The sequence below is a fragment of the Schistocerca gregaria genome, chromosome 9 (genome assembly GCF_023897955.1).
Source record: "Schistocerca gregaria isolate iqSchGreg1 chromosome 9, iqSchGreg1.2, whole genome shotgun sequence".
NCBI classification, from domain to species: domain Eukaryota; kingdom Metazoa; phylum Arthropoda; class Insecta; order Orthoptera; family Acrididae; genus Schistocerca; species Schistocerca gregaria.
The window spans coordinates 28,550,615-28,565,903 of record NC_064928.1 but is presented as its reverse complement, the minus strand read 5'-3'; positions in this window follow the sequence as shown (position 1 = coordinate 28,565,903).

Genomic DNA, 15,289 nt, shown 5'->3' with positions numbered 1-15,289 from the left:
ATTACACCTTCCCACAAATACACGGAACCCTTTAAATTCCTAATTTTTCCAGCGGTTGTCAACCATCGTTGACCGATTTTAGGAGATCTTGTACAGTCCAGGTGGGTTTGTAGATTACCGCGATGTTCCGCTTTTTCAGGATTTTTCCTATGCAGTCAGTAACGTCCTTTGTGGTGTCACCGCCAGACACCACACTTGCTAGGTGGTAGCCTTTAAATCGGCCGCGGTCCGTTAGTATACGTCGGACCCGCGTGTCGCCACTATCAATGATTGTAGACCGAGCGCCGCCACACGGCAGGTCTAGTCTAGAGAGACTCCCTAGCACTCGCCCCAGTTGTACAGCCGACATTGCTAGCGATGGTTCACTGCCTACTTACGTTCTCATTTGCCGAGACGATAGTTTAGCAGAGCCTTCAGCTACGTCATTTGCTACGACCTAGCATGGCGCCATATTCAGTTACTATGTCTTCTGAACAGATAATACTGCGACGTTAAGTATCAATCTAATTCCGTCCGCTTTCTGAATACTAATTCCTTGTCATGTTCCAGACCTCACGTCAGTATAGTTCTTCCCTCCTCAAGCCAGCCTGCGTCAGCTAAAACGCGTGCATTTCGGCTCCCACTAGTAACACGGTGTTGGCTGTTCTGCGAACCCAACATTATGAACGTGTGAAATTTTCGGTCATAGTGACAGTTCAACTTGGTATATTCTGTGTTCTTCAGGGTATATTTTGGTAAGCACTTCTGACACACAAGTGATGGGTCAGTGACTGTTAGATCGCTAAGTTAATCGTGTCGGACTTGCAGAAAAAAAATTCAAATGTGTGTGAAGTCTTAAGGGACTTAACTGCTAAGGTCATCAGCCCCTAAGCATACACACCACTTAACCTAAACTATCCTAAGGACAAACACACACACCCATGCCCGAGGGAGGACTCGAACCTCCGCCGGGATCAACTTGCAGAAATTCTGGCTTCTTTTACGTGTGAAATGTGTTGGATTAACAGTGAACTTGGAATGATACAGCATTTGCATTGTTAAATACGGACTTGATAGCCATTTCATGTACTTCCTTACGAACAAAAAGGCGTTAATGGAATTTTCAATTGATTACTGCGATTACACTGCATTCTCCTACCGCCCGAAATTTGTGAAAGTGAGCTTACAGGAAGTGATATGCAACTTGAGTTACGCGGCCTCTGTGTGTGTCAGGTTTTACGTAGTGGTAGTGGTTTCATGAACGCTGCTTTACTGCCTAGCGTGTACCTACCACTACAGCGTGAACGGACGTCGGAAGGAAGAAATATAGAGGTAGGTGAACTGTTCGATGAATATGACTGAGAAAGAGTAAGGAGACGAAAGAACGACAGAACGACCCCGCCCCGCCGCACATGGAGATGGAAAAGAACGCTGCATTGGCTTTTCTCGTCGTGGTAGTTTACCATAAGCCTGACGGGAAGATGTTCATAGAAAACCCACCTGCGCAAAAAATTCGGCTGTGCAAACTTTAACTAAGAGAGCCTGCAGGATCAGCGAACGCAATCTCAAAGCTGAGCTACAGAACCTCAGGTTCATTTTTGGACCCAGTGAGTACGACATGAGGATGATACATAAAACTATGGCGCCAAAGGAGAAGGGCAAAAGGGAAACGCAGAGCGAAGCACGGAACACCGTCCTGCTACCGTACATACAAGGGGTTACTGAACGTCTGGGCAAAATTCTCCGTAGGGCAGGTACTAAGCCGATCTTTCGTAGCAACAACAAAATAAAAGACGTTCTGGGCTCTACGAAAGATACAGTTGACAAGTTTCAGGCCGCCGGAGTATGTGAAGTCGGGTGCGAATGTGGCCTGGTGTATGTAGGCGAGACTGGGCGTCCAATAAGCACCTGGTTATCTGAACACGAGAGATGTATCCGTCTCAAACAATACAACAGATCAGCTGTGGCAGAACACCAGGAAGAGCGCAGGATGAACTGGCGAAACAGCCGTTTAGTCTGAGGTGGAAGATTAGGGGAGCTATAGAAACAGCTACGCGACCCGACAACACGAATAGAGAAGACGAGTATCGACTTCCAGAGTCTTGGCTGCCAGCTGTGACAGCTTTGCTGGAGGACAGCTGTGCTGACGCGCCCTAGTCGATACTGGGCAGCTAGTAAACAGCGCTACGCTGCAGTCGCCGCTCAGTTTCCCATTCGCCGATTTCCACCAATGGCAAGTAATAAAGGAAAGTCCAATAGAAAACGCCCGTTTCTGCCAGTGACGACACTCGACGCAAAGACCAGAACGCCTGATGCCCTTCCTCCTCACCCTCACATCCAATGACACTACTCCTTCAAAGTGTATGAGCAACCAAACAATTGCTCATTCAGCTGTAAGGTGTCAGGCAATTCCAACACCTTAAATGAAAACCCTGACATGATAAGCAAATCCAGTAGTATGTCACATAGCTCCGAATAAATCGTGACATTAAATTAACCAAAGTAATACGAGTAACGAGTGAGCAAATGGAATACCACAGACTAACACAAGAATGCCTAAATGCGTGTCGTACCTTCCCACCGTGAAGCAGACGCAGTTCCGAGGGGAGAAACGAGGACAGAAGCCGAGAGCAGAACCGTGTTAAGCTAGATAAGGGAGGGGCTGGGCACCCACGCTGCGAGCCTACCTGTACGACTATACAACCCGCACGTTTTAGCGTGAGGCTTTTTCGCGTCTCAGGTATGTCAAGGACCACCCCAGCCCATGTTAAAAGCTAGAGCCCTCCAGAAAAGCAGTATAGATCTTACGATAACACAAAAAAGGGCCACTACCACCCGCAAGTTTTAGCGTGAGACTTTTTCGCGTGTCTGTTACATTAGGATCACTCCCCAGCCCATGGTAAAAGATAGAGCCCTCCAGAAGAGCAGTATAGATCTTACGATAACGCTAAAAGGACCACACTAGCTGCAGGTTTTAGCGTGAGACTTTTTAGCGTCTCTGTTACGTTGCAAACTTTAAAAAACATTGCCCCACCACGAAAAGTATAACGTTTCTCATTGGATAGACAGAATTTTTGTAGGCGGAGCTTAAGGTTAACATTGAGACCCTGATTGGTCAGATGAAAACATAGCCAGATAGTTTTTTTAAACTAACTTCGGTAAATTGTAGTAAGGAGCAGTTGAACAGAAGAGTTAGTTCCGAGACGGCGAGCTGGACGGCTGCTGCGCCGGCCGGTGTCGCCCTGACGTTGCCTAAACACCGACAAGGTAATGAACGCACGCGATAACGCATTTTTGAGCACATAAGGCTTCACTCACAACTGCAGAAGACTCATCTGTTACACCCCGTTTTTGCGTAATACTAGTGTCGATCGTTAATTAAAACTCATGGTGTTCACATTTGCCACTTGAAGTAAAGATCTGAAACGCGATGATTTTTCTTTTATATAGTTATTGAGAAGCCACATCATCCACTGTAATTTACGACAAGTTAGATAAGTTATTAAAGATAATTGAGGGTCACTGTAGACCATTTTGATAGTTTTCTCTTTTGTGAAACTTAATTTAAACCTAGATTATAGATGTGATATGGCATAGGTCATCCTTCGATCGATTGTAGAACTTGGAAACCCATTTAGGGAATATTCGTTCACATTTTTGTTGAACGCTGTTGGTTTTTACCATCCTGTATTAAAACATTTCCTTTTATCAATAGTACAATTTATAAACGATGTTTTGTTATTAGAATAAATTTCCAATGGTAAGCTTAACTGCTTTTTCGACGTTATTTTACCAGCAAACTCAAAATAGGAAAGCCTTGAAACCTTTCCACTATATTTAGTTAGAATTAAGATTCTTTTACAGGGAGTGCAGTGGAGCTGACGCTGAGATCATTTAGTATTTGGTTATATGATCGCTAGTCTCACTGAACTCTTTTGAATTCTACATGTCATGTGTGGTCTGGCGTCTCCTTACCAGCAGCAGGTCCCAGGTTCAAACTAGTTAATTCCCTAAAAAACACGCTCAGAGCGTCGTTGCGCGAAAGTGGTAGGGAGACACGATATAGAACAATCAGACACCACCATGAATGTTTAGAAAATGGCGACCCTGCCAGGATGGTAAACTACCATGATTGAAGGTCGACCACATGCCTAATTAGGTCAGAAAAAAAATCCTGCTGAAAAATTTTCGTAGTAAAAAAAAAAAAATATCTTAATGTTATACATAGTCGAAAACAGTAGCTGCAGCGATAGATAGTAAAAGTATTCAAGAAAGACATTCACCAGAAACAATAGCATAATTAATTTATGTATTTTGAAAATTGTTAGAATTAAGTTTTCTCTCCAACGCAAGCGCGCAGGTGGCGGATACATCGTTGACAAGTTGGTTCTGACCCAACAAGTAAGTGAATGGTTTGTCAAGTCGTGTGAACAAAAACTTTATGAAACGTGTGAGATCGTATGAGCGCATTTTGACGCGAAGTAGGGCGCGTGAATTGCTTTTAAAACAGAAAAGAAGGGATTCGGAAAGATTAGCAATGGCAGATCGAGACCTTGACCGAATTGAGGTAGAGACCCAACATAAAAATGTACAGAGAATAGAGGACATTACAACAGACGATGCAGTATCGCGAGAAGTAGGACAGATAACGCACCATAACGAGCATAATGTACGCCAAGGCACAGAAAACCTAGGTCTGCATACGACAGAGGAGCAGCAATGTAGAGAGACAGGCGATGAGGATTCTAACTTGCGTCTTGAATACGTAGAACCCGTAGCACAAGTAATCCGAGCTCCCTCAGCACAGAGTACAAGGAATGCGAGCAGAAACGTGTCACAGCACAGTTCAATGCAATCGGTTGCGAACCAACACTTGTGCGAAAACACAGAGCGTAGGACGTCGGAAGAAAACGCAATAGGACCCACCAATTTGGCAGAATTATTACAATAAATTACGGAAACCATGACAAGGCAAAATAAAGACATAGCGAATCAAATTCAAATTCAGAATGCAGAAACCACGAGACAAATGCGTGAGATTAAAGAACAAAACAAAAATATTCAGTTACACCTAAGTCATATTGAAGACGAGGCAAAAGAATCTCGAGAACTGATAGGACACTTAATAAAAGGTCACAATCAGTTGAGAACAGACATTGACAAGGTACAAGTGGACGTACAAACATTGCGTAATGACATTCAGGACGAGATCAAAACATTACGTACCAACACCCAGGGAGAAGTCAAGAAACTAAAGAAACAGATAAACGAAATTACTAGACAAGCAGCAGGTACAGCGCGTGAAATTGTTGAAAACAGTGTGTTACACAAACGTATCACAAAAGCTGCGCTGAAAAGATATGATAACCGCATAGTCAAAATAGAAGCGCAAACGAAGCGACAATTTCAGAAATTGCGAACAGAGTTGTTGCAAACCATTGAAGAGCGTAGTGAACAGCATCGAACAAGCACAGAGTCTGCAATCACATCCGTATCTGTAACAGCACCGGAAAACAAGCAACTAACGAAGATATTACGCTTTTACGATTCCAATCACAGGCAGAAAGTAACATACGTGAAATCAGACAGCCTGCACAGCAACAAACACATTTCGAAATTCTTGATGAACAATCGTCATCACAAATACATTCGAAACCACAAATGTATGTTTCAAGACAGTTTGAATCTTGCACTGAAGCAGCAAGGTTAGCCAGACAAGATACCCAACCAATACGTGACAATGGAAAGCCAGGTCGCGAAGAGTACAGTGCAATGCATTCAGCTACACGTTCACAAGCGATGGAAGAAAATTATTGCGTACCACTCCAACGATACTACGCAAGGGTAGGCGAAAGTTACAGTGGACAATATCCAATGGATCTACCACAACCGGAACGAAAGACGGGAGAAATGATCAGAAACAAAAGTGGCGAAGAATCGCGAATTTCATATGGAACCTTGACGAAGTACGACCACGATCATTTCCTCACAGTCAGAAAATTTCAACACTTTCGCGAAGGAAACTCATTACATCCACGAACGTTTATTGATCAATTCCGAGTAGGATTACCAGAACACTGGAGGCTAGCACACAAATTAGACTTTATATGTGCACACATGTCAGGAACAGTCGCAGAAACCATGCAGAATGTTGCAGTGACATGCCGATCGTACGAAGATTTCAGAGAGAAGTTTCTCTCACGATATTGGTCAAGGGAAGCACAGAACAGAGTGAAGTACGGATTATTACAGAACCCATATTTTGAAAATTCTGGAGAGAAGAGTCCCGTGAAATTTTTCGAAGTAATGGCAAACAAAAATCAATGCTTAGATGTACCATACAGTGACGGAGAGATGATTAAATTATGCTCGATGAAGCTACCATTGAAATACCAGCAATCACTAGTAGGTCGCGGAGGCAATGTCGTCGAAGCATTTAAAGGTTTTCTAAGAGAACTAGAGTTCATATTTTCGGAAGATGACGCAAGAAAAAGACGAAGCGCACGTGAAAACGAAGGCAACAAGCAGTGGAATCCACAAGACACAGTACGAAGAAACAATAATTACGAACCACTTCGCACCAAGAAACAACAATAGATTTCAACAAAGAACCGGTTATGGATTTAGAAGAGAATATGTTAATAACTATAATTCACCCAGGAACGGCAACAACTATTACAGAGGGAATAACGACAACCGGAACAGGTACTGGAGAACCAAAAGACCGACAAATTATCAACCAAGAAACCACTATCAACAAGCTGAACAAGAAAAGCGAATACAGATAGAAGACGTGGAGGTAAGACCACCAAACCCCGATAAACGTTCGAATTGACAGCTAAGCGCCCATGCCAAAGAGAATGACGCACCGACCCAGGACAATTGCAGCACCTTGAACAGAGAAGTAAAAATCTTATCACGAGAAGAGAAGAAAGAAGAAACAAATCCGCAGGGACCAGATGAAAACGAAGAAAAGAAAATAACAATATCGTGTTGGAACGAAATTAATTGGGAGAACTCTGACGAGGAAGATGAATTACCAGAGGCATGCACAACGAATGTACGAGGAAAGGACGAAGTAATGAGTATTGCAGAGCTATTGGAGATGGAAACCAGGGAAAGCGAATTCAATGAGGATAATGCACAGTCGACAGAAGTTAAAAATAAGTTACAAGTGGGCACACAACCCAACGTATATAATGAAGGAAGTTATGAAGCGATAATTAGAGCATTTAGATGCGATTATGTGGAAGTAGCGACGAAGAAGGAGAAGATAGACGAGGATGAGGAAAAAGTAGAGGGTGTAGAAGAAACCGTAAAGGAAGGAAGAAATAGAGAAAAGGAAATAAAAGAGAAAGAAGTAGCAGTCGAAGCTTATCCTACAGAAAGTTCGAATTCACAAGGGAAATTCCTAAAAAGACTCATGTATGGTTCAGTGGAGGATTCGTTGATGCAAGAAGAAGAAGAACAGAACCAACCCTTTCAAATTCAACCAATTGTGAAGGCTATGGTAAAGCATATCCCAGTCAATATTGTAACTGATAGCGGAAGTGAACTGACTGCGATCTCAGAAAATTTATTCATGCAGTGTAATGCCAATGAGGAATTGCCAGTTCTGAAAAAACGTAAGATTAAAGTAAGAGGTCCTATTAGAAACAATGCTGCGGAAGTTACGAGACAAGCAAGGTTAACTCTTTCGTGCCAAGGTCAAAAGATCGAAGCCAACTTCGTGATTATACCTAAACTAACTGTAGATTTGATTATAGGTGCAGATTTTTTAAATGAGAGACGAGCGATAATAGATATGGGGAAAGGTAGCGTAACATTCGGGAATGTCACACTTCTCTTTGAGCAAAAGCTAAAATTAGAAGAAATACCAGTTATAAATAAACAATTAAGAATGACGCGAGATAAAGAGGATGAAGAATTAGAATGTTATGCACAAAAGGGGAAATCGCCTCAACTCATGTTAGAAGTCCATAAAGAAATCGACGAAAAATTGCAAGAAGTTCAAGGTATTTCGGAACACAGTAAAAGAGAATTACAGAGTATTTTACGAGATAAAGCAGAGGTATTTTTACCTAAGACTGGCAGTATTAAGCACTTTCACTACAAGTTTGAAGTAAAACAGCACAAACCATTTAGAGTGCCACCCTATACAATCCCATTAAGCTACAGAAATAAAGTATTCCAGGAGATATCCAAAATGTTAGATGACGATATTATTGAACCAGCTATCTCCACATATAACAGCCCGCTCCATATTGTACAAAAACAAGATGGGAGCATCAGGTTAGTGCTTGATTCCAGACAGATCAACACAATCATAATCACTGAGACAGATCGCCCAGAAAAATTAGAGGAATTGATAAAAAACTTCCATGGTGCTAAGATATTTTCATTAATTGATTTACGCAGTAGTTTCTGGCAGATAGAATTGGCCCCAGAATGTAGAAAATTTACAGCATTTATCGTATTCGGTAGATGTTACCAGTTTAAACGATTGCCATTTGGTTTAAACATATCATCAGCAGCGTTTATTAGGGGATTTAATACTATACTCAGTCCTGAAATTTTACAAAAAATTACTTGTTATGTTGATGATGTGATTATAGCAGAACCCTCTTGGGAACATCACAACGACACATTAAATCAGTTTTTACAGATCATGAAAGAGCATGGGGTCACAGTAAATATAACAAAATCCAAATTTGGAAGGCGAGAGGTCAAATTTCTAGGACACATAATTTCTAAGAAAGGGGTAATGCCTGACCCAGAAAAACTAACGGCAATCAAAGAATTCTGTACTCCATATAATAAGAAAACTCTCAGAGGATTTCTAGGTCTCACCGGATTCTATAAAAAATTTATTTGGATCGACTCTCTCGCAACACCACGCCTATGTGCATTGACTGGAAAAAAAAACGCCATGGGTATGGGATCAACAAGCCAATGAAGAATTTTTAAAAGTGAAAAACGCACTAACAACAACACCGATTTTAGCACATCCTGATCTAATAAAAAATTTTTGTATGGCCACTGATAGCGCGAAAACAGGTTTAGGAGTTGTTTTATTCCAAGAATACGAACAGGCAGGGCTAAGATCATATAGGACAGTATAGACCTTACGATAACACAAAAAGGGCCACTACCAACCGCAAGTTTTAGCGTGAGACTTTTTCACGTGTCTGTTACATTAGGATCACTCCCCAGCCCATGTTAAAAGATAGAGCCCTCCAGAAGAGCAGTATAGATCTTACGATAACACTAAAAGGACCACACTAGCTGCAGGTTTTAGCGTGAGACTTTTTAGCGTCTCTGTTACGTTGCAAACGTTTCTCATTGGATAGACAGAATTTTTGTAGGCGGAGCTTAAGGTTAACATTGAGACCCTGATTGGTAAGATGAAAACATAGCCAGATAGTTTTTTTTAACTAACTTCGGTAAATTGTAGTAAGGAGAAGTTAGAGAGTGGGTTCCGAGACGGCGAGCTGGATGGCTGCTGCGCCGGCCGGTGTCGCCCTGACGCTGCCTAAACACCGACAAGGTAATGAACGCACGCGATACCGCATTTTTGAGCGCATAAGGCTTCACTCAGAACTGCAGAAGACTCATCTGTTACACCCCGTTTTTGCGTAATACTAGTGTCGATCGTTAATTAAAACTCATGGTGTTCACATTTGCCACTTGAAGAACAGATCTGAAACGCGATGATTTTTCTTTTATATAGTTATTGAGAAGCCACATCATCCACTGTAATTTACGACAAGTTAGATAAGTTATTAAAGATAATTGAGGGTCACTGTAGACCATTTTGATAGTTTTCTCTTTTGTGAAACTTAAATTAAACCTAGATTATAGATGTGATATGGCATAGGTCATCCTTCGATCGATTGTAGAACTTGGAAACCCATTTAGGGAATATTCGTTCACATTTTTGTTGAACGCTGTTGGTTTTTACCATCCTGTATTAAAACATTTCCTTTTATAAATAGTGCAATTTATAAACGATGTTTTGTTATTAGAATAAATTTCCAATGGTAAGCTTAACTGCTTTTTCGACGTTATTTTACCAGCAAACTCAAAATAGGAAAGCCTTGAACCCTTTCCACTATATTTAGTTAGAATTAAGATTCTTTTACAGGGAGTGCAGTGGAGCTGACGCTGAGATCATTTAGTATTTGGTTATATGATCGCTAGTCTCACTGAACTCTTCTGAATCTACATTTCATGTGTGGTCTGTCGTCTCCTTACCAGGAGCAGGTCCCAGGTTCAAACTAGTTAATTCCCTAAAAAACACGCTCAGAGCGTCGTTGCGCGAAAGTGGTAGGGAGACACGATATAGAACAATCAGACACCACCATGAATGTTTAGACAGCAGTTAGCATTACGTCCTAAGGAAGGCGTCTAGCAACAGCCACCGAAACGTCGGAATTTTATAATTGACAATGCGGTCTTAAACCCAGAAGAATTTTATTGACTGTGACAACGACCACGGAAGCCTACGTTTACATACACTCATATTAATATCCACTTATAAGAACTGACAAATTCGAGCATTATCACTCAATCAGCTTAACAACTCATACATCCAAGTTGCTGACAAGAATAATGTCCAGAAGAATGGAAACGAAAACTGAGGATGTCTTAGATGATGATCAGTTTGACTTCAGGAAAGGTAACGGCACCAGAGAGGCAATTCCGACGTCGCGGATTATTGTTGTTGTTGTTGTTGTTGTCTTCAGTCCTGAGACTGGTTTGATGCACCTCTCCATGCTACTCTATCCTGTGCAAGCTTCTTCATCTCCCAGTACCTACTACAGCCTACATCCTTCTGAATCTCCTTAGTGTATTCATCTCTTTGTCTCCCTCTACGATTTTTACCCTCCACGCTGCCCACCAACGCTAACTTTGTGATCCCTTGATTCCTCAGAACATGTCCTACCAACCGGTCCCTTCTTCTTGTTGAGTTGTGCCACAAACTCCTCTTCTCCCCAATTCTATTCAATACCTCCTTATTAGTTATGTGATCTACCCATCTAATCTTCAGCATTCTTCTGTAGCACCACATTTCGAAAGCTCCTATTCTCTTCTTGTCCAAACTATTTATCTACCATGTTTCTCTTCCATACATGGCTACACTCCATACAAATACTTTCAGAAACGACTTCCTGACAGTTAAATCTATACTCGATGTTAACAAATTTCTCTTCTTCAGAAACGCTTTGCTTGCCATTGCCAGCATACATTTTATATCGTCTCTACTTCGACCATCATCAGTTATTTTGCTCCCTAAATAGCAAAAATCCTTTACTACTTTAGGTGTCTCATTTCCTTATCTAATTCCCTCAGCATCTCACGACTTGATTCGACTACATTCCATTACCCTCGTTTTGCTTTTGTTGATGTTCATCTTATATTCTCGCGGTTTATAGTGGAAGCAAAAGTGGAGAAAAACCAAGACAGGTTGGCAGGTTTTGTCGACCTGGAAAAAGCGTTCGACAGTGTAAAATGATGCGAGAAGTTTGAAATTCTGAGCAAAATAGGGTTAAGCTATAGAGAGTGACGCGTAACGTACAATATGTACAAGAACCAACAGCAAACAAAAAGAGTGGAAGACCGAGAGCGAAGTGCACTGATTAAAAAGGCTGTAAGACATGGATGCAGTCTTTGGCACGTCACAGAAGCAGTGACGGAAATAAAAGAAAGGCTCAGGAGTGGAATTAAAATTCATGCTGAAAGTATATCAATGCTAAGATGCGTTGACGAAATTTCTATCCTCAGTGAAAGTGAAGAACAATTACACGACTTGTTGAAGGGATGAACAGCGTAATGACTATGGAATATCTGGCCCGGGTGTAGGGGTGGGAAGAGCGGGGGGGGGGGGGGGGGGGGGGAGGGTATCTCGGGTATGTGGCTCGGGCGGCAATTTCAGGGGGCGCCAGATTCATTTTCTTCAAGAAAGAAACATCGTTTCCCAAAGAGCCTAGCATTCATCGTACGTTGGTATATCTATTGTTCATGTGATTTTGAAGCGCAGACAGTTTTTGAACATCTTTCAACACATTATAAGTTGATTTCTGAACGAATTGTAAGTTGATGTTTTTGAATTCGTGGACGGTGTACGAGGTGCCTCCGCCAGGGGGATCCCCGTCGCATCTGGAAATAGAAAACTATCCCGCGGACAACATGGGACAGGGCTATACGACCAGAGCTGAGTAAAGCCGAACATGTGAATGCCACTCGTTTCCTGTGGTCGACTCGGTGTACGAATGATGAGCGTGGTTATAATCATTAGGGGAATCCATAGAATCAGACTACCAGAGTGGAAATAAACGACCAACAGGAATGGCAGGTAAGGAAGATTACATACCGGGTGATCAAAAAGTTAGTATAAATTTAAAAACTTAATAAACCACGGAATAATGTGGATAGAGAGGTAAAAATTGACACACATGCTTGGAATGACATGGGGTTTTATTAGAACCAAAAAAACGAAGTATTGCTAGACGTGAGAGATCTCTTGTGCTCAGCCGCCACTTTCGTCATGCTTGGCCTCCCAGGTCCCCAGACTCCAGTCCGTGCGATTATTGGGTTTGAGGTTACCTGAAGTCGCAAGTGTATCGTGATCGACCAACATTTCTAGGGATGCTCAAAGACAACATCCGACGCCAATGCCTCACCATAGCTCTGGACATGCTTTACAGTGCTCTTCACAACATTATTTCTCGACTACAGCTATTCTTGAGTAATGATGGTGGACATATTGAGCATTTCCTGTAAAGGGCATCATCTTTGCTTTGTCTTACTTTGTTATGCTAATTATTGCTATTCTGATCAGATGAAGCGCCATCAGTAGGACATTTTGTGAACTTCTTTTTGGTTCTAATAAAACCCTGTGCCATTCCAAGCACGTGTGTCAATGTGTACCTCTCTATCTACATTATTCTGTGATTTAATAAGTTTTCAAATTTATACTGACTTTTTGATCACCCGGTATTACCTTTTCGGTGTATCCAAGAAAGTGAAATTTAGACAGATTATTTTTGCTAGATCGCTACACTTCTAAGGGTCAGTTTTACAGTCCCCGGTCAGCAGCCCCGTACGTTCTCGGAATAGCGCGGAAAACGTCTTGCATGAATACGTGTAACGCCTAACTGGAGAATAAACGCGGGATACTTAAACTGGTGATTATGGTAGGGTTAGCGAAATTAACCAGAGAATAAGTTTTGACGCTGCGCGGGGAAGTATGCGGTCTTAGACGCCTTGCCACGGTTCGCGCGGCTGCCCCCCCCCCCCTCCTTCCCTCCCCCCTCCCCTCGTCCCCACCGATCGGAGGTTCGAGTCCTCCTTTGGGCATGGGTGTGTGTGTGTTGTTAGCGTAAGATAGTTTAAGTCAGATTAAGTAGTGTGTAAGCCTAGGGACCGATGACCTTAGCAGTTTAGTCCCATACAAACTTACCACAAATTTCCGATTTTTAAGCTTTGAAAATGGCAGGAACTGTTAACAGAATTAATGATGACAACGTTGTTTGCTAGAATGAAGAAAGAGAAGAAACGGGGACATCGCACACATTATATCGAACAATATGACGGTTCCAAATTTACATCGCTCTCATCCTTGGGAAACTAGAGCATATTAATGAAATGTAAAACTATTTCCTCACCTAAAACTTTTTGCATGTAATACGCCTAATAGGCATCTGATATTGATACTTCGTGAATTATATTTTGTCGTGTTATTTTTGCAAATAACGTAGATGAAAATTACCATTTATGCCATAACAGTGTAGCTTATTTGGCATGTTTTATAATTGCTGCGATATTAGAAATGTCTGTTTTGTTTTATCAAACAGACAGTGACAAAGTAGACGCAATCAAATCGAGAAATCACACTACTCTTGGGAACTATTCGTATCGGCGGCTTTTTCAGTATTATGCAACGACATTTTGTTTTTTCATCTACACTCCTGGAAATTGAAATAAGAACACCGTGAATTCATTGTCCCAGGAAGGGGAAACTTTATTGACACATTCCTGGGGTCAGATACATCACATGATCACACTGACAGAACCACAGGCACATAGACACAGGCAACAGAGCATGCACAATGTCGGCACTAGTACAGTGTATATCCACCTTTTGCAGCAATGCAGGCTGCTGTTCTCCCATGGAGACGATCGTAGAGATGCTGGATGTAGTCCTGTGGAACGGCTTGCCATACCATTTCCACCTGGCGCCTCAGTTGGACCAGCGTTCGTCCTGGACGTGCAGACCGCGTGAGACGACGCTTCATCCAGTCCCAAACATGCTCAATGGGGGACAGATCCAGAGATCTTGCTGGTCAGGGTAGTTGACTTACACCTCCTAGAGCACGTTGGGTGGCACGGGATACATGCGGACGTGCATTGTCCTGTTGGAACACCAAGTTCCCTTGCCGGTCTAGGAATGGTAGAATGATGGGTTCGATGACGGTTTGGATGTACCGTGCACTGTTCAGTGTCCCCTCGACGATCACCAGAGGTGTATGGCCAGTGTAGGAGATCGCTCCCCACACCATGATGCCGGGTGTTGGCCCTGTGTGCCTCGGTCGTATGCACTCCTGATTGCGGCGCTCACCTGCACGACGCCAAACACGCATACGACCATCATTGGCACCAAGGCAGAAGCGACTCTCATCGCTGAAGACGACACGTCTCCATTCGTCCCTCCATTCACGCCTGTCGCGACACCACTGGAGGCGGGCTGCACGATGTTGGGGCGTGAGCGGAAGACGGCCTAACGGTGTGCGGGACCGTAGCCCAGCTTCATGGAGACGGTTGCGAATGGTCCTCGCCGATACCCCAGGAGCAACAGTGTCCCTAATTTGCTGGGAAGTGGCGGTGCGGTCCCCTATGGCACTGCTTAGGATCCTACGGTCTTGGCGTGCATCCGTGCGTCGCTGCGGTCCGGTCCCAGGTCGACGGGCCACGTGCACCTTCCGCCGACCACTGGCGACAACATCGATGTACTGTGGAGACCTCACGCCCCACGTGTTGAGCAATTCGGCGGTACGTCCACCCGGCCTCCCGCATGCCCACTATACGCCCTCGCTCAAAGTCCGTCAACTGCACATACGGTTCACGTCCACGCTGTCGCGGCATGCTATCAGTGTTAAAGACTGCGATGGAGCTCCGTATGCCACGGCCAACTGGCTGACACTGATGGCGGCGGTGCACAAATGCTGCACAGCTAGCGCCATTCGACGGCCAACACCGCGGTTCCTGGTGTGTCCGCTGTGCCGTGCGTGTGATCATTGCTTGTACAGCC